General features: G+C 41.4%; 1 protein-coding gene across 3 annotated transcripts in view; it reads left to right on the top strand.

The window, feature by feature from the left end:
* CSMD1 (CUB and Sushi multiple domains 1) overlaps positions 1 to 26,210 on the top strand; it is a 2,076,272-nt gene that overhangs the window by 1,604,217 nt on the left and 445,845 nt on the right. The gene's annotated exons all lie outside the window — the stretch shown is intronic.

Genomic DNA, 26,210 nt, shown 5'->3' with positions numbered 1-26,210 from the left:
AGTAGTGGTGTCACGTGGGTCCTAGAGCACGTGGGCTTCAGTAGTTTGCGGCTCGAGGCTTAGGTCCTCCACACCATGTGGGATCTTAGTTCTCTGAGCAGGCCCCTGCATTGCAAAGTGGATTCTTAACCCCTGGGCCACCCCATCTATATTGTCAGTCTCAGCTCAGCCCTGCTTTTTCTCAAGTGTCCTACAATATCTTCTGGGAAATAAGTGATATTTCCTTCTGTTAGACATTCACAAACAGTTCTGGACTCACAGGAAAATCTTTATCCAATGACAATATCTTTAAAAACTAAATTATCTCTTCCTTATTCCCACCAAAAACAGAAGAAAGAAAACAAAAATCTTTTCTCACTGCCACCCTGCAAAAAACAAAATCAGCAAGCTGCCTTCCGATTTCAGGTTCTCAGAGGTTTAGTCCACGTAACTCCCTTCTCATGCACTTTGGTTCTAAAGCTGACGATGCGGCAGCCAGCCAGCCCTCAGCATGTGTCTCGGGGCATCCCAGGATCCATGGGTAGGCTCTTGATTGCTAGAAATGGTAAAGAACTGAGAGTGAGACAAATTAGAAGGGGATCCAAGACCAGAAGAGGAAGAGCGGAAATGATCTTCATGATATTCCAACCTCAAGGCATAGCTGTCGGGAAGCACATCTGTTTTAACTGGCAAAAAGATACACACAGGAACACACAGACCATTCTCTGTATCAGTAATTACATCATTTTAACTCAAGAAATAAACATTTAAGAAGGCTCATGGGCATATTAAATTCTTCCTTTGCATTTATGCAAAATCAAAGCAGTGATGTATGTACTGCTTGTATCTTCAGCTTAGATCCTTTGTGCATTTGACTAAAAGAAATAATGAAATGTGTCCCCAGAAATGATGTGATGACCTTACTAATATTAATAATGTTTTATAAATTATTATATAAAAACTTATTTATAAAACTTAAAATATATATCTAAGCTGCTATTTACATATACTGTGAGTGAATGAGTGAAAGTCACTCAGTCGTGTCCAACTCTACACAACCCCATGGGACTGTAGCCCACCAAGCTTCTCTGTCAATGGGATTTTCCAGGCAAGAACACTGGAGTGGGTTCCATTCCCTTCTCCAGGGGATTATTAAGACCCAGAGGTCAAACCTGGATCTCCTGCATTGCTGGCAGATTTTTTACTGTCTAACCACCAGGGAAGCCCTTGAATATACTGATATACTTTCAAAAACCATGACTGATTTGAAGTCGTTTTCAGTAAGTTTGAAAAGAACCCGTTCTCATCTTGAATTCAAGTTATAGTCATGAGAAGCCTTTTCAGGATTGTTTTATACTCTCCTGCAAATATCTTGGCACTGATAGTTGATCAAAATTACCAGGAAATTGCATCTTAAACATACAATTTTTACTGACACCGAAAAGATCTACTATTTGAAGGAAACTACTCATTATAAACCATAATCTAAGAAAATGTAAGTATTCATAATAAAACATTGTCCCACACAACTATTTATATTTTAAAAACTTTAGATATTTTCCATAAGTTTCAAAATTCTAAAGAAGTAACAAATTTTAAAGAATTGTAATAAAGTAGAAATAGTGGTTATTTTATTTGGATTATTTTACTGTTAGGGGACCCATATAAAGAGAGAATTTGTAAGTTATTTTCAGAAAAAAATAGAAAATTGGCATGGGGGAGATTCAATTGTGAATATTGAAGACTTTTGCATCTATTTGCAGTTTTGTTTCAGTATTACTAATTATCTATAATGTACATTTTCTTTGAATTCTTCTTTGATACAGTTTTTTAAACATCTCACTGGCTCCACTGATTACAGAGTTCACTGAAAAAAATTTTTAATTATATTTTTAATTTTTTTAAATATAAATTTATTTATTTTACTTGGAGGTTAATTACTTTACAATATTGTATTGGTTTTGCCATACATCAACATGAATCCGCCACAGGTGTACACATGTTCCCCATCCCAAACCCCCCTCCCACCTCCCTCCCTGTACCATCCCTCTGGGTCATCCCAGTGCAACAGCCCCAAGCATCCAGGATCATGCATCAAACCTGGACTGGTGATTCGTTACATATATGATATTATATATGTTTCAATGCCATTCTCCCAAATCATCCCACCCTCTCCCTCTCCCACAGAGTCCAAAAGACTGTTCTATACATCTGTGTCTCTTTTGCTGTCTCGCATACAAGGTTATCGTTACCATCTTTCTAAATTCCATATATATGCATTAGTATACTGTATTGGTGTTTTTCTTTATGGCTTACTTCACTCTGTATAATAGGCTCCAGTTTCATCCACCTCATTAGAACTGATTCAAATGTATTCTTTTTAATGGCTGAGTAATACTCCATTGTGTATATGTACCACAGCTTTCTTATCCATTCATCTGCTGATGGACATCTAGGTTGCTTCCATGTCCTGGCTATTATAAACAGTGCTGCGATGAACATTGGGGTACACATGTCTCTTTCAATTCTGGTTTCCTCAGTGTGTATGCCCAGCAGTGGGATTGATTGGTCATAAGGCAGTTCTATTTCCAGTTTTTCAAGGAATCTCCACACTGTTCTCCATAGTGGGTGTACTAGTTTACATTCCCACCAACAGTGTAAGAGGGTTCCCTTTTCTCCACAACCTCGCCAGCATTTATTGATTGTAGAGTTTTGAATAGCAGCCATTATGACTGGTGTGAAATGGTACCTCATTGTGGCTTTGATTTGCATATCTCTGATAATGAGTGATGTTGAGCATCTTTTCATGTGTTTGTTAGCCATCTGTATGTCTTCTTTGGAGAAATGTCTATTTAGTTCTTTGGCCCACTTTTTGATTGGGTTGTTTATTTTTCTGGAATTGAGCTGCAGGAGTTGCTTGTATATTTTTGAGATTAGTTGTTTGTCAGTTGCTTCATTTGCTATTGTTTTCTCCCATTCTGAAGGCTGTCTTTTCACGTTGCTTAGAGTTTCCTTTGTTGTGCAGAAGCTTTTAATTTTAGTTAGGTCCCATTTGTTTATTTTTGCTTTTATTTCCAATATTCTGGGAGGTAGGTCATAGAGGATCCTGCTGTGATATATGTCGGAGAGTGTTTTGCCTATGTTCTCCTCTAGGAGTTTTATAGTTTCTGGTCTTACGTTTAGATCTTTAATCCATTTTGAGTTTATTGAAATCTTTGACAAGACAAATGTATGCATACATATGTGTAAATGAGAAATAACAATCTGGAGAGCTGGGAGTTTGTTTTATTGCATTTTATTTTGTGAATTTAAGCAAAGAAGCAGTGTGCTCTTGTCTTCTAAGTGCTTACTGCTGGGTATTCAGCAGCTGAAAAAAAGCAGCTAGTACTTATTGTTCAAGAAGCCAAAGGGGCAGGTAATTAAATGCATTTCCCAATGTCAAAACCATAAAATCGGTGGGTGAGGGTGTCTTGAGCCCAACAGTGAAGGCAGCATAGCATGGCTACACCCTTGCCATGTGAGATGAAGGAGAGTGACCATGCTGAAAAGTCCTGTGGTGACTAGAAGCCCCTACAGGAGTGTCCTTATCCACACAGAGTGAAGATTCCTCCTTGCTGGAAGCATGGCTATGAGGGGGACATCCTGACTCTTTTTAATGAGAAATGCTCCCAAAGGGTATTTGCAGCCTGTGTGAAGGTGAGGGCTACAATGAACAGAAGATTGCTAAAGATGTCCTGACATTTGGGGATTTAGAGTTGACCTTTAATTGAACTTCTACGTGACTGCATTATTTAACAAAGTGTGCCGAGGTAGAATCCTTTCCACCTGACCTGTGCTTGCTCCTGCCTCTGGTAGAATCTAAACACATCTGTCAAATACCAGACACTCCCCAACAGCAAGTGACTGTGAATTACACCCAACAGTTCTAAGGCAGGTGCCATAAAGACTAGGATAAAGACTTGAGAGAGGAGCGTCATCCCCAAATTGAGGATCTTTGAACATTAACGAATATAAGTGTTCTCAATTATAATTGAATATTCCTCCAGGCATCATGATTCAGTTTGATGACCATACAGCATAAGTTAGAATCACATTCAGTCCTAATTAGTACTCTGCTAACAGCCCTGATAGGCGGTTAATAGCTACAGCCTCAGATGTGGTGAATAAGTGGATGGCTATCAGTCCTCGCGAGAGAACCAGTCCAAGGCCACTTATTATTTTTTGACAGAGCAATATTCTGTAGTTTATAAGATAATTAAAACAGAGAGATAAGGTAAGATTTGAGGATTTTAAAAATTGAGAGAATATCATATATCAAAAGAAAGGCATCATATAGAGAAGATCATACTAAGTGAAGTAAGCCAGATAGAGAAAGACAAATATTATATGATATCACCTATACTTGGAATCTAAAAAAATATAAAAATAAAAGTTACAAATAAACTTATTTACAAAAAAAAACTAGATTCATAGACACAGAAAACACACTTGTGGTTACCAAAAGGGAAAGGGGGTAGAACAGATAAATTAGGAGTTTGGGATTACATGTATATATACTAGTATGCTACAAAGTCACTTCAGTCGTGTCCGACTCTGTGCGACCCCATAGATGGCAGCCCCCAGGCTTCCCCGTCCCTGGGATTCTCCAGGCAAGAACACTGGGGTGGGTTGCCATTTCCTTCTCCAATGCATGAAAGTAAAAAGTGAAAGTGAAGTCGCTCAGTCGTGTCCGACCCTCAGTGACCTCATGGACTGCAGCCTTCCAGGCTCCTCTGTCCATGGGATTTTCCAGGCAAGAGTACTGGAGTGGGGTGCCATTGCCTTCTCTGATATTCTAGTACTAGTATATATTGACATAAAATAGATAACCAACAAGCATCTGCTTATGTATATATTTATATATATGCACATATATATAAACTATATATATATATATGTATAGTCAGTTTATGCTCACTGTGCTGTACACCTAAAGTAACATGACATTATGTCAACTATGCTTCAATTAAAAATAAAGTAGAATCAACAACTTAATTAACTTAAAAAAAAAAAGATGGCCTTGAAACTATTATTTCCAGAGTGCTATATCAAGCTAGAAATTGGCAATAAAATAAAAACATTTTGTACAGGTGATCATCAAATATATGGTGGTGATTTAATCACTAAGTTGTGTCTGACTCTTGTGACCCCAGGGACTGTAGCCTGCCCAGTTCCTCTGTCCATGGAATTTCCCAGGCAAGAATACTGGAGTGGGTTGCCATTTCCTTCTCCAATCAAATATATAAATAATCACATTATTTGACTGAAAATGTAGTTGTCTATTATATGATCAGAAAATATATACCACTAATCCTTACATGTGTTTCACTTTCTAGGTTTTAACAGTATGTGTAAGTAACATTTATTGTAATGGTTCAGGATGTAGGCTCTGAAGCCAGACTACCCAGGCCCTCACTCTGTCACTCAGCTGTGCAACTTAGAGTGAGTTATCTAACCTCCTGTGTGTCACATTCCTCTTTTTAAAAAAATAAGGGAGAAAATAATAATGATACTAGTTTCACTGGGCTTCCCATGTGGCTCAGTGGTAAAGAGTCTGCCCGCCAAGCAGGAGACTAGTTCTGGATCCCTGGATCAGAAAGATTCCCTGGAGAAGGAAATGGCAACGCACTCCAGTATTCTTGCCTGGAGAATCCCATGGACAGAGATGCTTGATGGTCTACAGTCCATGGAGTTGAAGTTGGACAAGACTGAGTGACTAAACACATGTGCGTGTGCACACACACACACACATCTGTGTATATAAGTGTGTGTATATGGAGAGAGAGAATATTCTGATAATTAAGAAAAGTATTGGCAAAATATTATGCAAAGTTTAAAAAGCAATAACTCTTTAGGGAGGTATTTCAGATGTCTGAAAGGCAAACTAAGAGAGGTGAGGTTTGTTGTTTAAAAATTTTTTGCATATGAAAATATTTAGTTCAAATTAATCAATTAAAAAACCAAAAAGGAAAAAATATGGTACAAATAATTATAATACAGCTGTGCAAGCAGCATTACCCATCCATTATACTACAAAACTTATTATGTATATATAATACATAACTAATTTTCAAGAAAATTTTTCAAGAAAATTAGAGATACCGAAGGAACATTTCATGCAAACTTGGGCACAATTACAGACAGAAATGTTATGGACCTAACAGAAGCAGAAGATATTAAGAAGAGGTGGCAAGAATACACAGAAGAACTATACAGAAAAGATCTTCATGACCCAGATAACCACGATGGCGTGATCACTCACCTAGAGCCAGACATCCTGAAATGTGAAGTCAATTGGGCCTTAGAAAGCATCACTATGTACAAAGCTAGTGTAGGTGATGGAATTCCAGTTGAGCTATTTCAAATCCTAAAAGATGATGCTGTGAAAGTGCTGCACTCAATATGCCAGCAAATTTGGAAAACTCAGCAGTGGCCACAGGACTGGAAAAGGTCAGTTTTTATTCCAACCCCAGGGAAAGGCAATGCCAAAGAATGCTCAAACTACTGCACAATTGTACTCATCTCACACGCTAGTAGAGTAATTCTCAAAATTCTCCAAGCCAGGTTTCAACAGTACATGAACCATGAACTTCCAGATGTTCAAGCTGGATTTAGAAAAGGCAGAAGAACCAGAGATCAAATTGCCAACATCCACTGGATCATCGAAAAACCATAAGAGTTCCAGAAAAACATCTACTTCTGCTTTATTGACTATGCCAAAGCCTTTGGCTGGATCACAATAAACTGTGGAAAATTCTTCAAGAGATGGAAATACCAGACCACCTGACCTGCCTCCTGAGAAATATGTATGCAGATCAAAAAGCAACAGTTAGAACTGGACATGGAAACAGACTGGTTCCAAATAGGGAAAGAAGTATGTCAAGGCTGTATATTGTTGTCCTGCTTATTTAACTTCTATGCAGAATACATCATGAGAAACACTGGGCTGGAAGAAGCACAAGCTGGAATCAAGATTGCCAGGAGAAATATCAAAAACCTCAGATAACACCACCCTTATGACAGAAAGTGAAGAAGAACTAAAGAGCCTTTTGATGAAAGTGAGAGAGGAGAGTGAAAAAGTTGGCTTAAAACTCAACATTTGGAAAACTAAGATCATGGCATCTGGTCCCATCACTTCATGGCAAATAGATGGGGAAACAGTGGAAACAGTAAGAGACTTTATTTTGGGAGGCTCCAAAATCACTGCCGATGGTGACTGCACCCATGAAATTAAAAGACGCTTGCTCCTTGGAAGAAAAGCTATGAGCAACCTAGACAGCATATTAAAAAGCAGAGACTTTTCTTTGCCAACAAAAGTCTACCTAGTCAAAGCTACGGTTTTCAAGTAGTCATGTATGGATGTGAGAGCTGGACTATAAAGAAAGCTGAGCACCAAAGAATAGATGCTTTCAAACTGTGGTGTTGGAGAAGACTCTTGAGAGTCCCTTGGACTTCAGGGAGATCCTACCAGTCTATCCTAAAGGAAATCAGTCCTGAATATTCATTGGAAGGACTGATGCTGAAGCTGAAACTCCAACACTTTAGCCACCTGATCCAAAGAAGTGACTCATTGTAAAAGACCCTGATGCTGGGGAAGATTGAAGGCAGGAGGAGAAGGGGCCAACAGAGGATGAGATGGTTGGATGGCATCACCGACTCAACGGACATGAGTTTAAGCAAGCTTCGGGAGTTGGTGTTGGACTGGGAAGACGGGCGTGCTGCATTCCATGGGGTCACAAAGAGTCGGACTTGACTGAGCGGCTGAACTGAACTGAATATATAATCATTATATATTATATAATTTTGTATAATTTATACAAATATAATTCATAAATACATAAATCATACATAATTCATATATGTAATTCACAGTGAAAATCACTCATTGATGTCCAACTCTTTGAGACCCCAAGGAATTCTCCAGGCCAGAATACTTAGAGTGGGTTGATGTTCCCTTCCCCAGGGAATTCACATATATGTATAGTTAATATATATGGGCTACCCTGGTGGCTGAGATAGTAAAGAATCTGCCTGCACTGCAGGTGACCTGGATTTTATCCCTGAGTTGGGTAGATCCCCTGGAGAAGGGAATGGCTACCCACTCCAGTATTCTTTCCTGGAGAATCTCATGCACAGAAGAACCTGGAGAGCTATAGTCCATGGGGTCACAAAGAATCAGACATGACTGAGCGAGTAATGCTAATTCTAATACATACATACATACATATATATATATATATATATATGTATATATATATATATATATATAGTGAGTAGCAGAACAAAATATATGGAAAGTTAACTGGCTTAGTGCATAGTTTTTCTACTTTATATTTCAAAATTTCTATCATAAATTACAAAGGTAAATGCTGAGTATAAATAATTTTGTAAATCAATGTTAAATTTCATTTAATAATACAGAAGAATTTTTGTCAAAATATAATAATGAAATAGAGTTTGACATTTTATACATTTAAAACAGCATACTTTGTATGCTACAGCAGATCGTTTTTATTCACTAGAGGAGAAAGGAAAACAAAATATCAGTTCAGGGGTGGGCTTCCCACGACCACAGTCTCTCCAGCACTGAGGAAGGTGGACAGGAAACAAGCAAAATACCTGCATATTTGTTCAGTCATGAGTTTCCAGTGCTGGCAGCCCTGTATTTTTATGGCTTCACTGTCTCCAGTTAAGCGGGTTAATTCTGTATCATTTTTTTGTCACAAAAATAATGTTTGGTTAGAGTTCATTACATGTGTTGATGAACTGATTTCCACAAATCATGTTTTATGTAATTTGCCATAGCTATTTGAATTTTAGCAGGGGGTAAATGAAAGGAAATGTCCCCTGTGATGTGCCGCTGTGTGGTAAAACAAGACCTATTTGAGGCTTGTTTTGGCTATTTTAGAATTGTTTCTGTGAAAACAGAGCTCGCTGTTGCTGTTTCAGAGACAGAGCTGTGTCCCAGGCCCTGTGGACACATTGCTGAGGGGTGAAGATTTGTGTCGGCACCTCAGTCTGTACCCCATAATCCCAGGGGTCTGTGATGAGTTTACCAGAAAGGAACATGACCTAGTTCAGAGAGCTGTTGTCTGCACCATTCCTGGTGAACAGAATTGCTGCTACAGAACAAAGGTTGTCCAAGCTTTGAACAGTTGTGCTGTTACTCTTGTGATGGCTGATCCCAGAGTACCCACATGTTCCAGCAGACATTGTTCTGGGTGTGTCTGTAGGGGTGTTTCTGGATGAAGTCAACATTTGAATTGGTGGACTGAGTAAAGCAGGTCACCCTCCCCAGTGTGGATGGGCCTCATCAAATCAGTTAAAGGTCTGAACTGAAGGACAGGCTGAAGGAAGAAAAGCTGCTCCCTCTGTCCATCTGTCTTTGAACTGGGACACTGGCATCTCCTGCCTTTGGACCCTGATTTGGACTGGGACTTACATCATTGGCTCTCTTGGGTCTGGACACTTCAGTTGCTGTAAACATGTAAGCTGATTCCTTATAATAAATTCATTTTGATAGTAAATGGATAGACAGATATAGAGTTGGAGCTGGATATGGACATAGCAATGGAGATAAAGATAGAAATATCCTGTTGGTTCTGTTTCTCTGAAGAACCCTGATCAACACACTCACTCTACTTGAATGATTGGGTTCACTCTGACTGATAAGACAGACACTTTGTAGCCCCTTGTGTGAGAAATCACACATTTCAAAGGGGCCCAAGTGGATGTAGAGGTGCAGTGTGTGACCACTGAACAGAGGAGAGCCCGCCGGTCCATATGTAACGTTAGCCCGTGGCCCTGGCCTTGTAGCCTGAAGCTGATACTCAGACAAGGTCAGGCAGGACTGTGCCTGTGAGGCTAAGAGTGATGCCTAAACCCTAAACACAAGGTTGTTGTTGTTCAGCCAGCAAGTTGTGTCTGACTCTCTGCGACCCCTTGGACTGCAACACTCCAGGCTTCTCTGTCCTTCACTATCTCTGTGACTTTGCTCAAACTCGTGTCCATTGAGTCGGTGATGCCGACCAATCGTGTCATCTTCTGTTGCCCCCTTCTTCTCCTGCCTTCAATCCTTCCCAGCATCAGGGTCTTTTCTAATGAGTTGGCTCTTTGTGTCAGGTGGCCAAAGTAATAGAGATTAGGCTCCAGCGCCAGTCCTTCCAGTGACTATTCAGACTGACTGGTATGATCTCCCTGCATCATAACCCCCAAGGGATTCTCAAGAGTCTTTTCCAGCATCACAGTTTGAAAGCATCAGTTCTTCGGTGCTCAGCCTTCTCTATGGTTCAACTAAAACTAGCTTTGTGTTTTAATTTTGTGCAAAATCCAAGATGAACCCATCAAGGTTTTATGATGTGTGTTGCCCTTGTCCACAGTAGATATGGTCTTGTACCTAATGTGGATTTTAAAATGTTTTCAAGGACCTGATTTAAATCCATGACAAATTACCCCTTGTGCTGGATGCTGACTGAGCCAGACTTGTTTGGGAGCGTGTACTGAGCGGACTCTTTGAGATACTTTCAGGGAGGAGATGGAGGCAGAGAAGGAGCCGCTTAACCGGTCACAGGTCCGTGTGGAATGCTGGCTGATCCTAGGGACGCCCTCCAGAGCTTTCCCAAACTGAAGCGGGCGGGCAGGACTGGTACCATTAACCATGGATGCGGTGCCCCCGGGGAGCAGACACAACCCTGTTTGATGTGATTCCTTGGCAGGGATGCAGCTGTGAGTTCCAGTGGCCTTGGCCGCTGTGGTGCCCAAGGTTCACCACCCCAGAAACCCTCACTACTCCTCCCCTGGGAACAACCTCTCTAGGATTCTAATGGGCCTCATTTCCTAGAAAAATACACAGTACATACTCAAGGCCACCTTCCTCTCCTGCCCATTCCAGAGTCCCTTATTTTTTGCTTTCCCCTCTGCTGGTCTGGTGGCTGTCATGTCAGGGGGACCTGGACCTAGTTCCCTGAAGGTTCTCAGCTCAAAGCTTCACACCTCTCTCTGCTGCTGCTGCTGCTTCTAAGTCGCTTCAGTCGTGTCCGACTCTGTGCGACCCCATAGACGGCAGCCCACCAGGCTCCCCCGTCCCTGGGATTCTCCAGGCAAGAACACTGGAGTGGGTTGCCATTTCCTTCTCCAGTGCATGAAAGTGAAAAGTGAAAGTGAAGTCGTTCAGTCCTCTGACTCTTAGCGACCCCATGGACTGCAGCCCTCCAGGCTCCTCCATCCGTGGGATTTTCCAGGCAGGAGCACTGGGGTGGGTGCCATGGCCTTCTCCGACGCCTCTCTCTAGCATTGTCCATTTTCGTCATCCCCGAGCAAGGAGTGCAAGGATTCCCTGTGGCGCCTCTAACAGCCGCAGCCACAGGGGTCCCCCGCTGTTCTCACTGAGCAGAGCACCTCTGCCTCTTTCCCTGGCGGCTGGGGGGAGTTCCCGCTTAACAGGTTTATCGTGGATGCTCTGTGCACACATTCCTGGTCCACAGTGAACCGCCTTCCTCCTGGCAGTCATTTTGCTGTCTGTCCCGTGGGTTGGAGCTCTGCAGTGCATGGATCTTCTGATGCCTCATGAACCCCGAGCCTCCAGACCAAGTGGAAGGCATGTAGCTGCTCCTTAAATAAGTGCAGGAATTGGGGGATGTCCAAAGTGGTAGCCAGTGCATAGACTGTTTAGATCATTTTAGTATCATGTTGGACACTTGCCCCTTGTTAATAGTTTTAGGTACGTGCTAGCTTTTTTTTTTTTTAAGAATTTAATTTAAGCTTTAAAGGTTTTATGGAATTCTAGCCCAGTGGCAGAGAAGGCAACAGCCAACAAAGGATCTTTCAGGTTGCTGGTTCTGATTCAAACTCAATCTGTCCATATGCCCATGCCTCACTCTCCCGTGCTTGATCACACTTGCTGGTGCTGCTCTGATCCAGATTCAGTCTGTCCACATGCCCACGCCTCACTCTCCTGTGCTTGAGTCGCTTTCTGGTCACTTGCCTCCATGGCACCCACTTCCTAACCCGCTGGGCCCCTTGACTGTGACCCACCAGCTCCCTTTCCCTGGATCATCCGTGAATTCCAGGAGCCCTGCATCCACATTTTGGCGAACCCCCCAATGCCACAGGGACCATCTCCCCACGAGTCTGTGGTTAGGCCTTCCGTTGGTGTCTTCTGCTTCTCGCCCTGCCTGTGGATTCAGGCCTGTCGTGCTCTTGGTGAGGCGAGTGCAGGATGGCAGGGTGTGTAAACGTCTGCAGGTCTGCGATGCTGGTGCTGCATGGCAAGGGCCTTCCTGGGAGAGGGAGCAGCTGTGAGGCTCCTGGAACCCCAGGACCAGTGCCAGGAGATAGACAGGGCTCACTCCTGTCTGCTGGGCCCTGTGACCGGCCTTGGCCGTGAGGTCAGTCCCTCAGTGGCCACCCCTCTGCTCTGTGCCATGGCCATGCCTGTCCCTCACACGTCGCCCCCTTTCCCCCTTCCATGCTTGCGTGATTCCCTCCACGAGGGGTCCCTGACCTGTGTCTCCACCGGGGAACGTCAGGGCTCATCTCTAGTGAGAGGAGGCTTCTCTCAGCAGGAGTGCTTCCAGTGTTTCCAGCAGCTTTCATCTCCCTTTTACCCAAGATGACATTTTTAATTATTAGTCCTTGAGAAGAGAGACCCATTTGATTCAGCTTTCTGTCTCCAGGCTACCCCAGAGTACACAGTGTCCTCATAGGGAGCTAATAACTGTGATTGACAAAATAGCATCATTTCGGGTTTGGAGAACTCACCCTCCCACCAGCAATTACTTAGCTTCAGCCAGGTTCTGAGCCCAGTTTGCAGTGTTGAACCTTGGCTCTTCTGGGAACTTGAATTTTAGAATTGAGAGAAGGTAATTTTAGGTAATGATGCAAATGAGGAAAAAGGAACAAAGTGGATACCTTATACAAATATAAGAAAATAACAAAGTAGAGTGTGAAATACACTGTATTTCTAACTCAGAAAATTATTTGATACATTCATGCTTGTTTTATTAACTTGATCATATAACTGTTCAAATGAGTTGAAAATAGGCATTACCTACTTTTTAGTTGTTTTTTTTTTAATATTTTACTCTATTGAATATACTTGCAATGTTTAAATTCTTGGTTGTCATATTCTTGGGCTTCCCTTGTGGCTCAGTGGTAAAGAATCCATCTGCAATGCAGGAGACCTGGGTTCGGTCCCTGGGTCAAAAAGATCCTTGGAGAAGGGAATGGCAACCCACTCCAGTATTCTTGCCTGGAGAATTCCATGGACAGAGGAGCCTGGTGGGCTGCAGTCCATGAGTCACCAAAAGTCAGGCACAACTGAGAGACTAAGCACACACTTACACACACACATACATACACACATATTCTTGCTGGGCTACTTTTCATTTGTTAGTTTTCATTTTTTATTATTACAGAAGAATTCATGCATAAGTGGGTATTTGGGAAATAGTTTTGAACATTTACTATGACTCTTTGTGACCCCATGGACTATACCGTCCATGGAATTCTCCAGGCCTGAATACTGGAGTGGGTAGCCTTTTCCTTCTCCACAGGATCTTCCCAACCCAGAATCAAACCCAGGTCTCCCACTGGGAGGTGGGATTCTTTACCAGCTGAGCCCCACTCAAGTATACTGGAGTGGGTAGCCTATCCCTTTTCCAGCAGATCTTCCTGACCCAGGAATCAAACTGGGGTCTCCTGCATTGTAGGCGGATTCTTTACCAACTGAGCTATGAGGGAACCCCATTTACTATGTTAATATATGTAAACATTGAATGTGTTAATATATTGCATACATTAAGTATATGTAAAGTTTATATATGTTTATATATATGCAATAACTGAAAATGTTGAGACTAATTTAAACTATTCTTTGCTAGGAATAAGTAGTGATTCATTGACTTTTTCTTTTTTTTTTTTTTAACGATTTTTATTCCTTTATTATTATTTCTTCTTTATCTGTGGAACTAGAGAGTGGCAGGAAGATCAAGAATTCAGACCTGGGACAAATCTGGATGAACTTAGGATGCTATGCAGTAGTTGGGGTATATTGTAAGAAGTGTTCCGAAAACAAAAAAGAATGTTGAAGCAACTTTCTCTGGAGAGGCATCATGTGCAGAGAGTCACCATGAGTATGTTTGCTTGCATCCAGCTTCTTCTCTTTGAATTGGAGGACACATACTTGGAAACTTCTGGTTGATGACAGCACACCAATTAAGAGTTATTCTTTGATTCAAAGTGAACAACTGTTGCCATCAAGCTTCATCGAACTGACCTATGTGAGAAATCTCACCCTTAAGTACCATGTGCCTAGGGAAGCAGCATCATTCATTGGGGCTTTCAAGGTTTATTGCATGCCTACTAAGTGCAGGGACTGGCTGAGGCCCTTCAGGAAAACAGGCCTAAATCTCAGTTGCTGGTGTGAACTGGTGCGGGGAATTCGGAAAGGGGAAAGGTGACCGGCCACAGAAAAGTTATATAAAACAGCTCTCAAAAATATTCTTCAGCAGGGTGACTGGGCGGGACCGCAGAAGCCCACGGGCTGGACTGACTTTTTCTAGTAGGTATTTTTTTCTCCAAGAATATGAGTTAAAGAGCAACTGGGTTTATGTTGAGCATGTAAATGGGCTTCTCAATCATAAGCTCACTAGACAGTTGGTGCTGAGCAATTTGACAAGGGTCAACAATCATTTTGCATAGGGCTATTGAGAGTTGCAGAGTTTTATTAGTCAGTTTTAAACTATGCAGTATTTTTATGTGTAAGCTGAAAACAGATTCTAAGAGAAATTCTTATGGTTCATAGAAACAACTCCATGGACACGTGCTGCTTCTAAAAATACTAGTTGCCTCCTTTATGTTGTTAATTCTAGACGTTTAACTACCAAAAGCAAAAACTCACTGTAAGACATTATTTGATAGACAGAAAGAGCCATATAAAGATATTAGGACAGAGTGAGTGTAGAGAAGGGCAACTGTGATCCTATCACAGCTTTACCTTTGCAAATCTCCCCTGGAGAAGATGTATCTGTTATCTGACAGAGGAGCAGTGGAGTAATGTGTGTGAAAACCAATGTAGCAAGATTAGAAAAATGGCATCTCAGCCAAAAGAGCTCTCATTTCAGCATTATTAGAAACCTCTTCATCAGAGGGCTCTCTTTAATATTACCAAGATTACTAGTAGAGGTTACTATAAAAATTAAATCTATATAACAACTCCTGGGTATGAATTTTCTCAAAGCTGTTGTTGATTAAATTAAAAAATTGTTTAGGCCTACGTTATAATAGAGAAGTTATGTTTAAAAAGAAAAACATATTGATAACCTGGTTAGATACTGAAATTTAAACCATTTAATAGCCCAGCATATTAATAATTGAATGTTTGAGGCTCAAATCACCTGGTTCTATGTCTTTGCTGTTTTATTCTGGTAGATTCCAAATGCCCTCAACCTGACTTCAATTGTTTTACCTACAGACTGATAATATTAACATGGCTCAGCTGGTAAAGAATTTGCCTGCAATGCAGGAGACACAGGAGACTCGGTTTCAATCCCTGGGTCAGGAAGATTCCCTTAAGAAGGAAATGGCAACCCACTCCAGTATTCTCACCTGAAAAATCCTATGGACAGAGGAGCCCACCAGGCTGCAATCCATGGGGTCACATAGAGTTGGACATGACTGAGTGACTGGCACACACACACAGGAGTATTAACATGGGCCATTATTGACAAAAAATAAAAACAAACACATGACAACAAACTTCCTACTAGGATAGTGTCGCGATCAAGATAATTCCTCATTCTGTCTTGGAGAGAGGATCGCCACTGAAGTCAGACGGACCTGAATTGAGGTCTTGGCACTTGCCGCGTGATGGCTGTGTGTCTTTGGGTGAGTTGCTCTACCTCTCTGAGCCTAGATTCCCCCATCAATCAGTGAGGAATAATTCCACCAGCCTGGCTGGGATGATTGCAACCATTTGAGAGGATGCATATAAGATATCTGGCAGGTGGTAATGGCCATGGTGGTTTCTAACAATTTTTTGAAATAGATAATTCATGTATAAATTGAGATAAGTCTCAGCTTGATGAGTGAATTTCAGAATTTAATCTTCTTCCTTAGGAAAAATTGACTGTGTGACTTGCACTCGCAGTGATCTCTAGATGTACCCTCTTTCCCATCTGGACTGGCCGTGGGCTCAGACTGTCCAGGGCCCCTAATCTTCTTCCTCACTTGCTGTATGTCTTGGGGCAAATTAGTTAACCTCTCTGAGTCTGAAGTGTCTTTATCCCAAGATGGGAAGTGATAGTACTTATCTCTTTAGACACTTAATCATCATCACTTGAAATACCATATAAAATGGCAAATACATAGGGTGTTTTTTTAAGTAATTCCTCATTCTTTTGTTGGAAGGGTTTGTGTTCTTAAGGCAAGGCCCTGGCTTTGAGCACCGTTTTCAATCAGAATCACAGCTTACTCCAAAATTCTCCTTTTTCCTGAGTTCTACTTCATGAGTGAATTATAAATACTGTCTCCTTTATGTAAGGTGGAATCAGCTGCTTATTAAATTTGTTGTTTTTTAGTCAGTAAGTCATGCCTGAGTCTTTGTGACCCCATGGACTGTAGCCCACCAGGCTCCTCTGTCCATGGTGGGGATTCTCCAGGCAAGAATACTGGAGTGGGTTGATATGCCCTCCCTCAGGTGATCATCCCAACCCAGGGATTGAACCCAGGTGTCCCACTTTGCAGGTGGATTCTTTAATGACTAAACCCCTGGGAAGCCCAATTGAATATTTAATACATCGCATTGGAGAGGCTGGAAGAGCAGGTGGTGCAGCACCAGCAGATGAAAAGTTCTTGCAGAAATTTGATGTTTAAAGTCTGGGTTTAGGGCCCTTGGCTGCAGCTACATCCCAGTATCTCTATTTATCATTGATCCTCATGGACTGTTTTACTCTCAAAGTAACTGAGTTGGGGCATCCTGGAAATTGTCCGGGTATTAGGGCTTGCTGAGACCATCAGGGCAGACTTGCCAGGGAGACAGTTCCCAACTGTGCCTCCGTGTTAGGAGAAGGACATGGTGTGGGTGGTATTTATCAGGGAGAAAAGACGGTGAGGGGTGACTGAAACCAGCAGGGGAGCTGCGGGCGACGAGGTGAGCTCTCTAGGTAGAATGCAGTTCTGTGTATTTTTCTAGCCACTTGCTGTCTCCCTGCTTCACTGATGTCCAGAGGGTTTGACAGAGGGTTTGATGTTCCAGGTATGATTCCTGGAACACTTGGGTTTTAGAGTCAGATACAATGGGATCCACTTTAGATCCTTTGTTCTTCAATTTCCCCACAAGCTGTTTTATTTATTGGTCTTTTTTTTTTTTTTTTTCACATTTCTGCTTCCTTAAGAATTTCAATGACCTTAAAAAGTCTGTTTTGGAGTCCTTGGTGGAATTACTAAGTTGTGTTGATTTGAAAATGGCTCATGAATTGTATGACTGGTTTAGAAGTTAGCAGTGGATCTTCTCTCTGTATGTCCTGTATTGTTTAATCTTCACACACTGGTTCATGTTTCCAAGTCAAGAGGGTCCTTTCATCACAGAAGGTTCTTTATGATTCAACTCAAATGCATTTTCTTTTAGATATATTTCTTAACCTGGCAGCAAATATAGCTCCACGTTTTTCAGCTTTTCTGTTGGAAATTTGGAGTGAGCAGAAAGGAGGTTAGTGCAAAGTAAGACTATTGAAGAGAAAAACTAGCTGAGAGGCCAGGCCAACCAGTACTTGGGCCAGAAAGGTCTGAAAACATGGCAGGACCACAGATGAGGTCAGGCTAGTTCAGTGGACAGAGCTGTAGCCAAGAGACCTGAATCTTGCTTAAATCTGCTTATGTCTCCCTGGCCTTTAAGAGCCTCATCTCTGATGAGAGATAGAACAGGACATCTGCAGGCTTTTCTTCCAGCTTGGAAAAAGATATAAATCAGCAATTCTACCAGTATTTGGTTTCTATGGGAAACTGACTGCAGGAACGATTAGCAAGACAAATGAGATGTGATTGTTACCTCTGTTAATGACGACCCTCCAACTGGGAACATTTCAATACAAAGGTGAAAGTAAGGAGGGAAAGGAGCTGGGTTTTCAGTATCGTAGAGGAAAATTTGGACTTCTTAGGTGGCTCAGCAGTAAAGAATTCTCTGCCTGCCAGTGCAGGAGACTCTAGTTCAATCCCTTGGTCAGGAAGATCCCCTGGAGAAGGAAATGGCAACCCACTCCAGTATTCTTGCCTGGAAAATCTCATGGACAGAAGAGCCTGATGGGCTACAGCCCATGGGGTCGCAAAGAGGCAGATACAACATAGCGACTAAATAACAACAAAGAACAATTCAGTAATGCCTATAATAAAACTGACCAAAATATATAGCAGGGGAGCTTGTGATGAGGCATGTCAGAGGCCCCTCGATGCTGCGCAGTCCCTACATTTTATCATGGAATAGGAGGACTGGTTTGTAACCATCCACTCAGGTGAGAAGGCATCATTTTGAAGGATCTGGATTAGGTCATGATGGAGGTTGAACGTGAAGCCTGTGGGTAGTAGAAGGCTGAGCCATGTGGTCTCACTGAGCTGCAGCACATGTGGAGGAAAATTGAAAACAGTCTGTAAATCAGATGCTTTTCTAAATATCATATCCTCACAGCAAAGGAGGGTTAGGCTCCTGACCACTGCACAGAGCTGATTCCCCGTGCTTCTGGCCGCCGGACTCCTCCCCTCACTGAGAAGGGCTCCTAGCGGCCACCTCTGTCCTGGACCGGGACGACAGGGTTTCTTAAAGTTCTCAATATTGAAGATAATTTGAAACGTGACAACTTAAAATATGATTTTCTCTGTACTCACACAAATCCTTTTGTTTATTCTTTGCTATAGATAGAAATATGATAAAAAAAAAAAAAGAAAAATTGCCCCTCCCCAGCCCTTTATATGCTTAAGTATTGAAGAACCTTGGGATGGTATGTGACTTATTTTAACTTTCCTCTAAAAATATTCAGATTTATACCATTTCAATGCAGATAATTTAAAAATTAATTTGTTTGCCTGATTTCATCAGCAATCCCAAAGTCTGATCGCATTATGATTTCTTCCAGCACTGCCTAGGCTGTGTAGACCCTGAGTGTTGGGAGAGGGAGAGGTGAGGAGAAAGCCCCCACAGCTGTTACTTGTCCCTTTTCAGTTGAAGGAAACTCTTCCGGTCTCCTCCTAACCTGCCTTTGATTTCTGTGTACACACACTTGTCCAAGTTTTCTGTGATTTGCTCTCACCCCAGTCCCTGTATTTTCCCTTTGAGAAAGGCAGTTTATTAATGTTCAAAAAGGATCTTCTTTTGGCATAAAAGGTATGCTTGAATGATCTTTCCAAAACACATGGACATTTGAGAAAGTCATCCATAAAGCTGCGTTTTATAAAAATGTGACTCAGGAAGTTGGTAATTACCACCTGAAGCATCTACCTGTAATCGCCAAACCACCCTCTTTGCTGAGGGTGTGCAGCTGGGCTCTGCAGGGAGAGGTGTTGCAGGCACCAAGGTCCTGACCACCCTCTGGTCCTCTGCCCCTCCTGACTCACCATCACTCCATAGGTGGTCCTACTTAGAACCCGTGGACTTAGAGCATCTGCTGTGAACTATCCCTCTCCTTCATACCTTCACTGTGAGATCTGCAGCAACCCCTAAGCCATCCTCTTTATCTTTTCCTCTTTGGTTTATTACATTTTTTTTTTTTTTTTTTTGCTGGGACTCAGCTATTCATCTTCAGTGCCAAAATTAACATTTTTATTTCATGGAAATATTTAACTCTATTGAAATTGTGTCATGAGGAAAAAAGCATGCTGCTATTCTTCACTATTTTGTGTTTGATAGGCAGAGAGTGCCTTTTGTACATCATTTTCTCTCTTCTGAGGAGATCCTTTCATCTTTTTATCACTGCCTGTGGTTCTTTGATCATTTCTATTGCTCTTTTGATGTTTTCTAAATCCTTTGAGTAATGAGGGACTCAAAATACAACAGATGATGTAATCTAGCATTTTACCTTTAAGATTATTCTACCTAACTGAGAATGAGTTCACATTTCATCAGCTTTTTTTTTTTAATTCTTTACATCTTTAACTCTTTTACTAACAAGTCATTAATGTGCAGACAGCGGGCTAATTATTTCCTTTTTTCCTCCACCTCAATTAGTGCTGTAATTTTTCCATGTGTTCTTAAAGTTAGAAGAAAGATCATAACTAGCTAGAATTCAAAATTAATAACCTGAGCACAACTAACATAGATTTATATTTCCACAAGTTCTATCTTATAGATATTAGAATTCCAGAGTCAAGATTATTTCATCACAGGGATTTTTTTACATTTTAAGTAAAACAATTTCAAAAGTTGCATATCTTCCTGTTTCTTTTCTTCAAAACTTTTTACAATATATATATTTTTCTAATTAGATTTCCTAAGCAGCTTTTCCCTTTGTCTACACAGCATGAAACCTTCACTGGAACACTCTGTTTACATGTGTATTTTAAGCTATGACAACCAGCATTTTGCTTTTTGTTTCAGGGATGGCTATGAGCTAATCACTAATCATCTGAACATCAGTTTGATTATCTGTGAAGTGGGGATAATCATAACTGGATTTTGTCTGGATAAATTGCATAAATAGGTATGCAAGCTCATTAAAGTCTATAAAAGGGCCCTCAGTTGGAAGCTGTAATTACAATGTGTGTTTTGCAAACAGCCTAGATGAATAAACAGTTTACCTGAAGGGGTATTTGCTAGAAAGGAAAAGAAAACTAGTTTTATAACAGCTTGTGCACTATGATTTATAAGTGTTTCTGATTTCAAGTAGGCTCTCTTTTTTCAATGGTTTAATAATGCTGTAAAAACGCACTCACAATTTTCTCCCCCTCTTCTTTTTTGTTCTCCTCCCTAAGGTTGTGACTGTTTCCTTCCTTGAAGTCAATTTCATTACAACAAACTTTTCAAAGTAGGTTCTTGGTCTGTATCAACTTTACCATTATCTTTTCAAACTGTTCACTTTGTCAAAAATGCAATTATCAATCCAGGCCAGGGACAGCGTTTTTGACTTTCCATTACATTTCTTGTTCCCACTGGTGTGCTCAAAACTAGAAGTGATTTCACTGTTTCCTCCTTTAGAGTCAGAGTGACAGATCTAAACTTTATGCTTTTTCTTTTCCTGTAAGATACCCTGTTGAATTATACTGTTTTGTTCAAGGATACAATCCCTCAGTTGCTTTTGGTGTTATTTTTTTTGTCTTTCCTTAAAATTGTATCCTTTTCTGTTTCCATTGTTTTGCTCTTATTCCAGAAGATTTTATTAAAATAAATCCGAAGCCCTCCCTTGCTGCATGACCTTGTCTCTCCCATCCTCACCATTTGCAATGTATTTCCACCCAGGTTATTGCAACTGTCTCCCTACTGATATGCTTTTCTCCAGGTTTCTCTTTTATGGTCTGTGATGAACAGATTCACCGTCCTTGTTTCATGAAGTCTCTGCTCTATAAAAAGAAAGAAAGAAAGAAAGAAAAATGTGTGTAGAAAAAGCTATGAACCCTGAAGCTGCAGAGAATCAGCTGCTTCTTTGAATTATGTGTTTAAGTTACTCTCTGTGGTACCTGACTTCCTCTTTCTGGGAAATTTCTGTGACATTGTTACTGAACTAAAGTCGGGCCATCTCACCTGCACCCAGTAAAGCGGGTCTAGTGACTCCAGGTTGTGATGAAGGAAAGTGTGGCTGAGCAGGGAGAATGGGCAGTTCATGATCAAAAGACCCTCAGGGAAGGTTAGTTGTTTGTTTAATTGGAAGAAAATTACTTTACATTGTTGTGTTGTTTCCTGCTATACAATGCAAATGAGCCACAATTATACATGCATCCCTTTCCTCCTGAGTCTCCCTCCCCTCCCCCACCCCACCCATCTAGGTCATCACAGGGCACCAGGCTGGGCTCCCCGTGTTATGCAGCAACTTCTCACCAGCTCTCTGTTTTACACAAGGGTGTGTATATATGTCAATGCTACTTTCTCCATTCATCCCACTCTTTCATTCCCCCACTGTGTCCACAAGTCCCTTCTCTATATCTCTATTCCTTCCCCACAAATAGGTTCATCAATACTATCTTCCTAAATTCCATATATATGCATTAATATACTATGCTTGTTTTTCTCTTTCTGACTTAACTCTGTATAACAGGCTCTAGGTTCATCCACCTCACTAGAACTGACTCAAATTCATTCTTATGGCTGAGTAATATTCCACTGTATATATGTACTACATCTTCCCTATGCATTTATCTGCCTATGGACATCTAGGTTGCTTCCATGTCCTGGAAATTGCAAATAGTTCTGCTATAAGCAGCTCATGCAGCTAAGTATCAGAAAAATAAACAGCCCAAGCAAAACATGGGCAGAAGACATAAATAAACACTTCTCCAAAGAAAACATTCAGATGGCCAATAAGCACATGAAAAGATGCTCACTATCACTAATTATTAGGAAGGGTTTTAAGGACAGAGAGAAGGAGAAGGCCACAGGGCATGTGATCAACTTGTGCACAGTTCTCTGGCTGGTTGGTGGGTGGTATTTCTGGAGGTAGCATCATCAACCTTCTGCCTCCAACTGGTGTGGAGTCCACATGCTTTTGGTTACCAAATTCTATCTGACAGGAGTCTGCTTTCTGTAAAAGCAGTTTAGGAATGTGCATCACACACTGTTATCTGTGTCCTTCAGGAGGGAACTATAGCTTCTGTGACTCTGCTATGCAGCTCATCTGTTGTTTAAATTGTTACTCTCCTGGTCCATCTGCTATTCTTTGTTGCTACATGTTTATAGTATTTTAGTCATTAACTCTTGAGCCAACATTTCGAGACTCAGGGGAGGCCTGGAAGACTAGAGCAAAAGCCTTTTACTTCAAAAGACAGAGACACAGGGGCTCATATCTGGTTTTAAAATTGACATCGTTACAGGTGCCACATAGGGTTTTTCTGCAAGGATAATGCACCTAGGCACAGATTATTCATGTTCATGGGCCTCTCACAGCAAGAATACCGGAGTAATTTGCCATGCCCTCCTCCAGGGGACCAAGTTTTGTCAGAACTCTCCACTATGACCTATCTATCTTAGGTGGGCCTGCATAGCATGGTTCATAGCTTCATTGAGTTACACAAGCCCCTTCACCATGACAAGGCTGTGATACTCATGGGAAGGACTGGTGCTGAAGCTGAAGCTCCAATACTTTGGCCACCTGATGTGAAGAGTCGACTCATGGGAAAAGACCCTGATGCTGGGAAAGACTGAGGGAAGGAGGGGAAGGAGGAGACAGTGAGATGGTTGGATGGTGTCACCAACTCAATGGATACGAATTAGAGCAAACTCAGGGAGATAATGAAGGACAGGGAGGCCTGGCATGCTCCATTCCATGAGGTCTCAAAGAGTTGGACACAACTTAGCAACTGAACACACATATGCACATATGACAATCCCCATAATTAAACAGGTATTCAGCACTCTTACTTTAGGGCCATTAAAAAAGTCACTTGCGTGCTCAGTTGCTCAGTCGTGTCCAACTCTTTACAACATCATGGACTGAAGTCCTCCAGGCCCCTCTGTCTGTGGGATTTCCCTGCAAGAACACTGGAGTGGGTTGCCATTCCCTTCTCTGGGGGTCTTCCCCACCCAGGGATCGATGAAGACAATAGGGTACGTAGACAAAGTCATCAGAAATGTTTAAATCCAAGAGTTCTAAATGATGCAAAAAATAAAATGAATCATTTTAGAATCAGTAATTTTCAATCAGGGGGAATTTTACTAACATCCTCCCCTTTGGTAATGTGGGAGGACTTTTTTTTGTTTGTTTTTTATATATTCACAAATGGAGGAAAGAAGGTGGTAGTGTTTCCCAGCAAGCAGAGGCCAGGGAGGCTGCAAAATATCATTTCAAGCAGAGGACAGTCCCTCCCTTCACACTACAAAGAAAGACCCAACTCAAAGGTTGAAGGTGCCCGGCTGAGTGTGGGAGGACCAGCAGAAGCAAGCGTGCGCCCAGTCTCACCGCTCAAACATCACCACCCGCCGCTCAGACCCTACACTTCTCTCTATAGACGTTCCTCCATTAATGCACAGAACAAGGAAGGACAGAATCAAATACTTCTGAGGGCTTGCAGCCCTTATTCAGTGAGAAGGTCTAGTCAACACACATCACGGGCCGTGCCTCCTGATGGGAAATCACACCATGAGATGCGTCTTGCCGAAAAACCTCAAACCTCTATCTGACCCAGCATCTATAGTCTGCTACCAATTTTCAGCAATTTTCATAAGTATGTTATCGCAAAGTACATACTGTGGCAATCTCTATAAGACACTCTCTGACCCTTTTTCTTCTAAAAATAAATTTCTATAGTAAAGATAAACAGGGGACATATCAATTAAAATACTCACAGGATACACCAACTAATCATGATCACAGAACAATGAATGCCTGATAATAATTTTCATACTTACAGTACCTCACAATGATAGAGGGGAAATATACATGTTTCTACCTATCCAGGGTCATATTTGTCTGCATCTCACTGTTGGATGGAGTTGTGAATTTTGGGGGGCTTCCCAGGTGACTCAGAGGTAAGAATCCACCTGCCAATGCAGGAGATGTATATATATATACACATACATATACACACACCATCTACAGCCAGTGAAAACAATGAGATACTCAGGTGAAAATCAACCAAACATGAATAGGACTCATGTGCTGGAAACCACACAATACTGTTGAAAGCAAGCAAAAATCAAAATAAATGGAGAGAGATCACATTCGAGAATTAGAAGACTCAGACTGAAGATGCCGATTGTCCCAAAACGGATACACAGATTTTCCACAGTTGCTATCAAAATCTCAGCAAGGTTTTTTTGGTAGATCTAGGCAACATTATTCTAAAATTTATACAAAAATACAAAGGAATAAGAATAGCTTAGTTTTAAAAAAGAATAAAACAGGAGAAACAGCCCACCTAGTTTGAAGACTGTGTAAAGCTACAGTAATGAAGACCCTGTGGTGTTGGTGGAAGGGTAGACACAGAAACCAGCGAAATCTAATGGAAAGCCCATAAACAGACCCACAAACAGAGCCCCGCACCCCGTGAATTTTGACAAACATGCAAAAGCCGTTCAGTGGATGAAGAACAATCCTTTCAAGAAATGGCATTCGAGCAATTAGACATAAGACCACAGAAAGAACCTCAACCTGTGTCTCATGCCTTACATGAGAATTAACTCAAAGTGGAGAAAGAGTTAAATATAAAATGTAAAGCTAAAAAAAATTTGTAAAGCTATAAAACTATCAGAAAAAAACGGTAGATTTTTTTTTTTTTTTTTTTTTTTTTACAATTTGGGACTAAGGTGAAGGATAAATAATTTTCATGGAGGAACAGCTGCTGTAATCCTGCCTTTTACTGGGATTTCTTTGAGCCAGGCTTTGGAATGTGCTAGGTTGTCCCATGGGACTAAACGCTTGTTAACCCTCGTTACAAATTATGTGTGCTCAGTTGCTCTGACTCTTTTGAGGCCTCATGGGCTGTAGTCCCCCAGGCTGCTCTGTCCATGGGATTTTCCAGGCAAGAATCCAGCAATAAAACCCAAGGAGGGTCATCATGCCCTCCTCCAGGGGATCTTCCTGACCCAGGGATTGAACCCACGTCTCCAGGGTTGCAGGCGGATTCTTCACCACTGTGCCACCTTACTAATTATGCAGCCTATCTAATTCTGCCCTAGCAAAAGTCGAAACTGTATACATTGTCAAATATATTTTCTGTGAAAGGACACTCTACCTCCCAGATAAAATTTCCTGAGTTAAGACCAGCAGTGGACACGACGAGCTGACACAGGATGATGGGCTCTGTCACCTGGGATGTTTATCTCGTCTTCAGTAAATGATGGTATTAGATAAGGATAGTCAAACAAAGTGAGCAACAGATAGGATTTTTATGAGTTTCCCCCTTGAAAAATATGATGATAAATTCATACAATAGCATTTGATTTCTTTCCCTCCCTACCAGGAGGATCAAGCAAAGCAAATGAGTTTGCCCTTCAGTTTTTGAAGCTTTTTGATGCATGACAACCTAAAGTACAGTGATAAGAATTAAGCTGCACACTTTAA

This window comes from Bos indicus x Bos taurus, chromosome 27 (genome assembly GCF_003369695.1).
Source record: "Bos indicus x Bos taurus breed Angus x Brahman F1 hybrid chromosome 27, Bos_hybrid_MaternalHap_v2.0, whole genome shotgun sequence".
In the NCBI taxonomy this organism is placed as follows: Eukaryota; Metazoa; Chordata; class Mammalia; order Artiodactyla; family Bovidae; genus Bos; species Bos indicus x Bos taurus.
Note: the sequence above shows the minus strand (reverse complement) of the source record. Positions and strands in the feature narration are given on the sequence as shown.